The sequence below is a fragment of the Rhinopithecus bieti genome, unplaced genomic scaffold (genome assembly GCF_001698545.2).
Source record: "Rhinopithecus bieti isolate Rb0 unplaced genomic scaffold, ASM169854v2 scaffold_9996, whole genome shotgun sequence".
Lineage (NCBI taxonomy): Eukaryota > Metazoa > Chordata > Mammalia > Primates > Cercopithecidae > Rhinopithecus > Rhinopithecus bieti.
The window spans coordinates 4,658,840-4,668,932 of record NW_016806973.1 but is presented as its reverse complement, the minus strand read 5'-3'; the positions used below and the strand labels follow the sequence as shown (position 1 = coordinate 4,668,932).

The following is a 10,093-nucleotide window of genomic DNA, read 5'->3' as shown; positions in this document are numbered from 1 at the left end:
TTTATCCCAAAGTTGAATTCGATTATTTCCAAACTATCTTTCAACCCTATCATTGTGTTACTTAAAAGTCAGTTGTGTTATAATTTATGAGTCTTGTATTTGACATGTTAAATTCTCATTAATACCCTAAATAATGTAGTATATTAAGGAGATAAGCATGGCAAAATACTGCAGCTGGAATTGAATTCTTTAGTGTAGAATTTTAAATGTTAAATATTTTAAACAGCCCCTGAAATTTTGTCATAGAACTACTCAATGTAATATTGTCAGCCAAAAAAGTAATAATTCAAAAGCAATTTTAAAAGCTTCGTAAGTGCACAATTTTTTTTTTTCTCACCTTGTCTGGAATTGAACAGCCAGAGATTCAATTATAGCTGTCAGAAATTCATACCTCATCATATTACGGTAATAATATATTATCTTGGAAAACCAAGGCCAAATTTAGCTGTATCTTATAAGCAACATATTGATTTTTCAAAAAGGTTTATATAGGTTAAAACCCCTCAGAATCATGTTACTCTTTCAGAAATATGAGAAAATATTGTGACATTTCATTTTAAAATACATTGAAAAGTTTTACTGGCTTACAATGATTGCATATATATGTTTTCCCTCTGCAATCAAAATGATAAGCAGGTATGCCAAAAACAGACTGAGAAAAAAATTATATTTTTTCCTAGGTTCTCCACTAATTTGCATTTGCTTCTTGTTTATTCATTTTATCATCTTCAGGCAAGTGATAGCTGACACTGAAATGTTCAGAAAAATTTTGGTGATAAGTGTAAAATTAATGATAAGTATAAACAGTCTACTCAACCTAAAAAGGAAATATATTTATACCATGTAATATTATATGAAGGATTAAGTAGATGAAATAGAAAGAATAAAAATAAAAGTTGAAATGAGAAAATAAGAAAATATTAACAAATAGAATGATGAATACACCTCCGCTTTGGGTTAAATGCAGGATGTGTAGACATATAGACATATATTATGCATTACACACTTATGCTTACATTTTATTATTTAACGACATCAGTGACCTACATTTTTCCCAATTGTCACTTGTTTTATATAAAGTTTACAAATTTTTAAATCATGTATGTGGATTTTCCTTTGTGGTTTATTTATCTATAGTTATAATTTCCTTTCTCATTTAGTCGTGAGATAAATATTCACTTTATTTTCTTACAGTTTGAGTTTTTTTAAATATTTAAGTCATTAATCCATCTTAATAAAACAGTAATGAGAACAAATTCAGGGTCAGTTAAAAATAGAAGGATCGAACGGCAAGTGCGTGGGGCCAAGAATAGCTCCTCTGAAAAATGGCAGAAGCAGTTTTCCATGCCTCAAACAGGAAACGAAGAATGTGTGAGACTTAAAGAGTCTCCATTGCCGATTCCTTCTGGTCAAGACCATGGTCCTCAGAAAGAATTCAAGATATTCTATGCTGAAATGATTAACAACAATGCGATTGTGAGGAATGCAGAGGACACTGAGCAGCTCTATGGGGAAGTTCTTTTGGAAAAGGTATTCTTTCAAGAAGCCGTCCAAACATCACAATTTCAGATCAGACAAACATGCCTGTCATCACATCAATGAAGTATCAGCGTAGTAGCGTAGTGTTGAGCGGGTGGCAGAGCTGATGCGTAGACAGGGGCAGGGTGAGAGAGTACAGTGCGCAGAATCCTCAAGGATTACATGAAACCGCTTGAGCGTCCCTCTGGGAAAAGGAATGAACAGGCTCAAATGCATGATGGGCTTAACTCTGGAATGATTTCCAACATGGAAGGCACAGCGGTAGGAGAGGGACCTTCTGTGATAAAGGGGGACTCCGGAAAGTCAGGTGTTATGGGTGATCCCGGTGAGTCATTAGGCTGCCTGCAGGTGGGCTCTGGGCGCGACCCACCAACAGATGGCTTTGAGGAAAGCGTGGGAGAGGATGCTTCACCTCTGCCCCAAGTATGTTCCTGCAGACACGATGCTCTCGTCCTCCCTTGTAGCCCTTACCGTGAGGACAGCAGACAGCGTTTTGGTCTCCTGCATGCTGGGGACAGAGGGCCTGACCATGAGTTCATGCTGGTGCAGGAAGCCGAGTGTGCGTGAGCGACAGGAAGGATGCCCCAAATGAGGAACTGGTGCAAAGAAAGAGACTAATCTGCAGAAGAAATCCATATAGGATCTTTGAGTATTTGCAGCTCAGCCTAGAGGAAGCCTTCTTCCAGGTCTATGCTCTGGAATGTTTAAATATTTGCTATGACAAGGAGCCTTTAACGACAGTGAAGCTCTGGAAAGCTTTCACTGTAGTTCAGCCCAGGTTCAGGACCACCTACATGGCCTACCATTACTTCCTAAGCAAGAGCTGGTGCCCAAAGTGGTGCTCAAGTACGGGACAGATTTACTGCTATGTTGGAAAGGCCCTCTACTTACCATACAAGCTATTCTGTCATTATTGAGCTAGTTGATGAGCATTTTGAAGGCTCTCTGCAGGCCTTTCAGTTAGACGTCCCTGACTGCCTTGAGCAGAGTTTCCATTAATGTCTCCAAAGAACTCATACTGTGCCGTTTCATTAAATCCTCTACCATGACTGACAAGGAAATGGAGTCACCAGAGTGTACGAAAAGAATTAAAGTTCACGAGAGAGGAGTGACCAAGACGAACTTTAACAATTCCACCTCAAATTTCTAATTTCACCAACAACTCTTTATTGAGGGCTAGGTACAAAGTTCTTTTTTTTTTTACTGTACTCCCCCATTAATTCATAAGTTTTAAAGGGCCTCGTGCTCCCAGCACTAGACAGCGATCAGTGCTTTTAAAGATCAATTACACAGGGGAGGAGAAAGAGTCCTGTGCTGGGCCTGCAGATTCTGCCCTTGCATTGGCCTCTTCCAATCCCGAGCCTTGTGCCTCTGGCCTCAGTCTGTGCACTCCTCCAGTCACTGGAGACGTCGGGCTAATGAGTAGATGAATCCTGAGAGGACTCTTCCAACAGCAGGGACATTTTTTCTCTGATTTTACCTGAAAATTGTAGTAGTTTACATTTATACAGTATAGTTTACGAAACACTTTCATACACAAGCATCTCTTGTTACTTACATCTAAGCTGTTCCCAAAAGAGTGTTAGCAGATTTAGCAATTACAAGGTCTATGTTCCATTATTTTAAATTGAAAAAATTGTTATATGTCTCAGCTTATGCAAGAACTTTGACCAATAGCTCAAAACATTTAAAAATCTCTTTAATATCTACCAAGGATTTCTGTATCACAAAGTCTTTAAAACATCAGTTACCTAATCATTTAATTCTCAAATGAACTCATTCATAGGCATGTTTATGTACAGAACACAACAATATTGTACAATATTAGATAAACATATCTTCACTGAACTTGTTATAACAATGAGTGGTGAAATAATGTTTGGAGACATAATGAAAGCAATTAACATTTAGCAAAATATTAAAAAGTCTGTTTAATTGGTGAAAAAAAAAACAGAAGGATTATCTACAATTTTACCACTTTCTGAAGAAATATAAATTTTCAAGTTGGCTCATGAAGGATTAGAAAATGTAAAAAAGCCAAAGATTAAGGGAGCCCCTTTTAGCTTTCAATCAATAAATTATTCAAATATTATTAAATTAATGGTTTGTGAAGAATATATAGCATGTTAGGCACCAGTGGGTGTGTAAACTGCTACAAACTTTCAGAACAGCAAATTGGCAATATAAATCATGAACCATAAAATCTTCCACACCGATAATTCTATTTCCAGGAAGCTATACTACTAAATAATCTCAAATTTAAATGATGACTTATGAACCAAAATATTAATTGTCCCATTAATAATAATACTGAAGAGTTGGATGAAACTTAAATGTTCAACACTGGGAAGATGACTCAGTAAATTGCAGTATATATGAGGGAGGAAATATGAGATAGATTTCAAAATTGATTTTACTAAAAATGCTAATGCCATATATATGCTCAAGATTTATTGAAAATCTATGATATAAAATTATATGTATAGTATAATCCTTTTAAATAAAAGGTATAACATTTATAATTTTAGTTAATACACAAATATACTTAATGCACAACCATACTTATATAGAAAATTAATACAAGAAAATGCACTAAAATGAGAGTAGTAATTGCCCCTTAGAGGAAAATTGATGTATAAGTTTTTTACCTTCTTTCACTTTTCTTTCTCTTCCATGATAATACCCATCAAGTTATTTCATTCTTCATTACAGTAGCTAACTCTGAGTCCTAACTAACACAGTGATTTTGAGACTGACTTTCTCTTTAATAAAATGGAAACTGATCCTTTAACAACAATTTATAAAAGTGTTAAATGATCTTGGAGGGTCCCTCTAGCTTTACCAAAAGAATTTTTTTCCCATAAAAAGTGAAAAGTCTCAATCCTGAATGGCACCCTGTTATAATTTAGAAACTGCTATGCTGGGTTAATTTACTATCGCAAAGCCCAGAAATGATCTCATTGACAGAGATGCCACGGCACCATTCTATTCCTTGATCATCCCCCGTATCATTTCCCCAAAATATTAGCCTTATTTTGCAAAGATCCTAGCTTAATTTACTAACTCATTATGGACTTAGAGGGACATAAAATGTGGATTCAATTTGTTCCCTGAACATTTAAGAAATGCAACAACAGCATTTCTTACAAATTTTTTTTGTTCTATTAGCAATGTTACTTTGTTGTAATAAATTAATGAGTTTGGTGCTTCTCTTTCAATTGTGTGTGTGAGAGAGAGCAATTCATAATGATATTCACACTATAAATTGTAATACACAGCTACCCTTTTTGTAACTGTAAAGTCTGAGTCATTTTAGTGATGGTGAAGGGGATATGACAGGTTTGTGGGAAAGGGTGAGCCAACAGCCCATCTGAACACCAACTGTTGAGTGCCCATTCCCCCAGAAGTCACTGGATTTCTGGGAAACAGCTTCCTAGACTTTAGTGTCCTCAATTAAAGAGAAGACAGTTACGGCTTTTCTCTCTGTCTATTGAGGGTAGAGTACAAAAATAATTTCACTTGAAAGCCTTACTTAATGGCAGTGACATAAAGTGAGAGAGTTTTTAACATGCTGTCTCCTCACATCACCTACAGTTCCAGATTCCCATTGTTAGGGGGTTTTGGGGGTGTTGCTTTCCTGGCTGTAAATCTGTGGCCGGTGGCACCTTTGCCCAAGTTTTATTTGGGCCCACTGGGCTTGTTCCACCCACTTTGCATGGCAGGCTGCACTTGGTTCATGCTACCAGCCTGGATCCCACACCTTCAAGGAGAGTGTGAGTCAGGTGTGGAGGAGTGAGGGGTGTGTGAGCAAGTATGGGATCCTGCCACTATGCAGTCAGATACAACAGCTGCTGCCGCAGCATGGGCAGCTCCAGGTGCCAGCTCTCTCTGTGAGGCTGTGGCTCCACCAGGTGCACTGCAAGCAGCTTCCCCAGCTGGTACTGGGGAACATGGTGGTTCCTGGAAGTTTAGAGATGCTAGGAACTGCAGGGCCCCAAAGAGGGAATCATTACTCTGGCTTGGGGAGCTCCCAGGTCTGGGGGCCTCAAGGGGCTACAGCTATTCTCTCCTTCTCTTCATTGGCAATGTGGCAAGCAAGAAGTATGTTTTACCCCTGTTTTGGTTACAGCTTATTTAGCTTCTCCATTAAGAGGGTTCCAAGTTATTGTCCTGCAACCAGGAAGAATGAGATATGCAGACAAGTGGAGGGTGAGCAAGAAGGGGAGATTTATTGAGTGATAGAACAGCTCAGAGGAGACCCACAGGGGGCAGCTCCCTTCCACAGCCAGCATGTCCAGCTGAGAGGGTAGCTCCTCTGCAGCTGGTTGTCCTGTCGTCTGCTCTGCCCTGGCTGAGCCTGAGGTTTTTCTGGGCCTCAGAGGGGAGAAAGTGCATGCCAGTTGGTCCATGGGTGACCATGGGTGGGACTGGAAAGGGCACTGCAAGTTCCCGCTCCAGTCTGTAATACTGGCAGCCTCGCCCCCACCCTTCAGGCCCTTCCTGGTCTAAAGGTGGGCCCTCACCAGGACCCACTGCCTTCCACCCAGGAGCCTGTCTGCCTCCTGCAACTGTTCATGGCACCCAGGCTGCTTGCACCAAGAGTTACCTGCAAGCCAGTGCTGAGCCACCCTCAGCCCCCAAGCCTCGGCTTCCCTCCCCTCCCTGAACCCCACCACTTGTCAGCACCCAAAGTCTGGAGAGGGCCAAGGCAGCAGTGGGTTGGTGTGTCAGTGCTGCCCAAAGGATGCACACACCTGCTGAGCTGTGACAGCTCCCCAGCTTGCCCCAAGATCAGAGTGGGCGCCAGGAGTAGGGAGAGGCCAGGGAGTGGGAGCAGATACTCCTGAGCCTGTAGGGGAAGGGGAGACCTGCCCAGGCCCCCAAGGGTGCAGACTGCAGAGATGATGCCAGGTCCTGTACCTGGGAGGGCAGGGCTCCTGCCAGCTCCGTGGAGCCTGTAGGCAGCCCTAGCTGTGCCTCCTCACAGCCTGGGGTGTGTGCTCAAGGTCCACACTGGGCCTTTCTCTGCATGCCCCTCTGTGCCTGACCTCACTGCTCCCCAACTGGCAGTGGCTCGGCCCAGCCCCACTGAGGCAGCCCCCCAGGGCAACCGACTCTGGGAGTGCTCCACTTGTCTCTGACTCCCGCCGGCTCCGTGGAGTGTGGCACCAACCTGGGCCCAGTTCTGCCTCCTCCCTGTGCCAGCCCCACAGCAGTGTCAGGTGAGAGGGGTGACATGGGCCAGGATCCAGAGTGGCAGAGGCTCTGAGTCTGGGGCAGCAGTATGAGGGTGGGGGCGGTGCAGCCAACTGCCTTGGGGATACAGGGCACAGTGTTCCCACTGCCACTACTGCTGCTTCTGTAGCCACTCTCTCTGCCACTGCTCACACCTCCCCACTGCAGCCATTGGTGGCAGCGGCCGCTCTAGATGGCCCGTCACTGCCATCGTCATCTTGCTTCCATGTCTCCCACATCTAAACCTGAGACTCCTCTGCAGCCCTCAGCCCCTGAGATAAGTTTTGCAGTTCTCTGGGGTTTTATGTTCCTCATATTCATCCCATTTACTAAACTTCCTGCTTCAAGTGCTTTTCCCTAGTTGCTGGCCCCCTCCCTACACGAAGCTATTCTTGATTATCATCATAGTTATAGGTTTTGTTTATCTTTTTAATAAATACTCATTCTCTGTCATTTCTAAGGATTTAAGTTCTAAGAAGTGATGATACTTTAATAAAAATAATTAAAATCATCTTCCAAATGTTCCTTAGATCATTTTATTCAATTTTAAAATCCCTTAATTCTAGAAAATATTGTTATACTTACAAACCTTGGGGAAATTTTTTTGGAAAATACATTTAGTTCTAAAGGTCATTTTAGTAAGGAAGATGGTTCTCCAATCTTCTTTTTATATTTTCTGTATTTGTTTCATAAAAGTCAGATATGCTTATTGACACATATTTCAAAATTCTGGTTTTGTTGTTAAATCAGTTATACAATTTGTAAGGTGCTTACTAGTGTTTACTTGATTGTCATGGGTTTCCAGTAATTGAATTGTGTAGTATTTAATTTCTTGTAGGCTTTACATTTTTTTCTTTTACTTTTTAATATTTCTCATTACATTGGCTACGATTTCCAGGAAGAAAATTATAAATTGATTATACTTGTAGTTTTTGTATCTAATTGAGTTGAGCTAAATTTCAAAATTGCTATTTGTTTTCTATCAATTTATTCTTACACTTTAAACAAGTCTTGATTGATAACTATTTTGCTCAATTATTAAGGCAAAAAAATGTGAAAAGCTCTGACTTTTATATCATTGTTACAGAATACATGAATTATTATTATATGCTTTGTGTAATTTAATTATTTTTAATGAAAAATTTTCTCTCTGGTATTAGTATTTTCCTTTTTCTGACATTAGTGTAGAAATTTTAACCTCTGTGGGTTGTTTTGTTTACATTCTTGTTAAACTTTTACCAGTCCTTTTTTTATTTTTCAGATTTTCACAATGAGTAACAGGGATATACCCATTCTATTTTGAAATAATTTATTTATTTTATTTTATATTTTGCTTGTCAAACCTCAAAGTTTTTACTTTTCTTTCCTTTTTTTTTAGATGGAGTTTCACTCTTGTTGCCCAGGTTGGAGTGCAATGGCACAATCTCAGCTCACCGCAACCTCCACTTCCTGGGTTCAAGCAATTCTTCTGCCTCAGTCTCCCGAGTAGCTGGGATTACAGCCATGTACCACCACGCCCAGCTAATACTGTATTTTCAGTAGAGACAGGGTTTGTCCATGTTGGTCAGGCTGGTCTCAAACTCCTGACCTCAGGTCATCCACCCACCTCGGCCTCCCAAAGTGCTGGGATTACAAGGGTGAGCCACCGCACCGGGCCGAGTTTTTACTTTTCTACTAGTGATTTTGACATTTAGATTTGCTTTAATAACTGAGGTATGTCTTAATTCAATTATGTAATTTGTGCACTTTTATGTATCATGCTGTTTCTTTAATTTTGCTATGTGGCCTACTTTCCTGTTATTTTTTTCTTTCTGTTACTTAAAATGTATGGACTCTTTTCTTCATTTAAGATATTTTTATACCCATGTGTGTTTAAATTTTGGTATAACTCATCTTTATTTGACTATCAATGCCAAGCCTGGAATAGTATCTATTGATTCCCCTGATGTGAGATGAAATTAGCACATTCATTTCCTGCTATAATTGAACCACCAGATTTTTGTGTGGCTACATTTAAAATAAATGAGAAATAAAAGGAATAAAAATACGAATTCAAATATAATTTGAAAAAATTTCTTGATGAGATTGAGGAGAATGGTCAAATGCATGGCATACAAAATCATTTCTGTAAATGTCTCACCTGCATATTTTTTCCTCTCATAATTATTTTTTTGAAATGGAGTCTTGCTCTGTTGCTCAGGCTGGAGTTCAGTGGCCTAATGTCAGCTCACTGCAACCTCTGCCTCCAGGGTTCAAGCAATTCTCCCGCTTCAGCCTCCTGAGTAGCTGAGACTATAGGTGTGTGCCACCAGGCCTGGCTCATTTTCGTACTTTTAGTAGAGATGGGTTTTCACTGTGTTGGCCAGGCAGATCTTGAACTCTTGATCTCAGGTGATCTGTCTGCTCCAGCCTCCCAAAGTGCTGGGATTACAGGCATGAGGCACCGTGCCCGGCCTCCTCTCATAATTATATTCACTATGCCAATTGTGACTTTTCTATCTTGTTCTCTCTCCTGGATAAAGTAGTTCTTCTTTTTCCTTTATCATTCTCTCTACTCTCTTTCCCTCTTTTCTCTCTCTGCTCTTCCTTTCCCCAGCTTTTTCCCAGTCAGGCCTGTTCCTCTTTTCCTCCTAAACAACTGGATCAGCCCTTTCCAGTTATTTAATTGAGACATTTTTCCTCTCTCACCTTCCTAAGTCTCCACTCATCACTACATTCAGCAAATCAAATCATTTCAGGGAATCAACTCTCTTCAGAAGAATGGGTATAAATACTAAAATTTTTTACCTGTAACATTCTTGCATAGTGAGAAATCATCCATGAAAAAGAGAAATGATATCTAATCTGTGTCCTCTCTAACCGTCTTGAAGTTCATAACTCAAGCCTCTTGATTTTTCTTCCCTCACAGAGTTAGTCTTGGCTCAGTTTTAAAACCTCTAAGATGTTTTGTTCAGCTATTCTTAATCATCTTCATTAAAACCTAGGAACTGGATTTGTAGCTGTCTTGAAATGTATACACCAGTCTTGGTTCTCAAAGGAGATCAGGCTGGTAAGTCAGTCACCCTTTGCTTCTTCCATGAGCATCCAGCCCCAACTCCTCTATCCACTCCCATATTTCCTAGGAAAAACAGCCTTGGATATGTAACCTGCAATTTCATTCTCTTTCTGTAGGGTCTCTCCCTCCCACTAAAGGAAAAAGGACTACATATGGAGTTGCTTTTGTTTGTTGTATTTTTCTCCCACATGGATATAATTCACCATAATATGTATCTTGCCCCTCCTTTCGTTACTTGAAAAAAATTACAAAGTCATTTCTTCT

The 10,093-nt window shown here is 40.2% G+C and overlaps 1 pseudogene; it reads left to right on the top strand.

Annotated features, from left to right (window-relative positions):
- The first annotated feature begins 1,325 nt into the window (after nt 1-1,325).
- On the top strand, nt 1,326-9,169 carry LOC108534056 (tRNA-splicing endonuclease subunit Sen2-like; annotated as a pseudogene).
- Nucleotides 9,170-10,093: the final 924 nt, after the last annotated feature.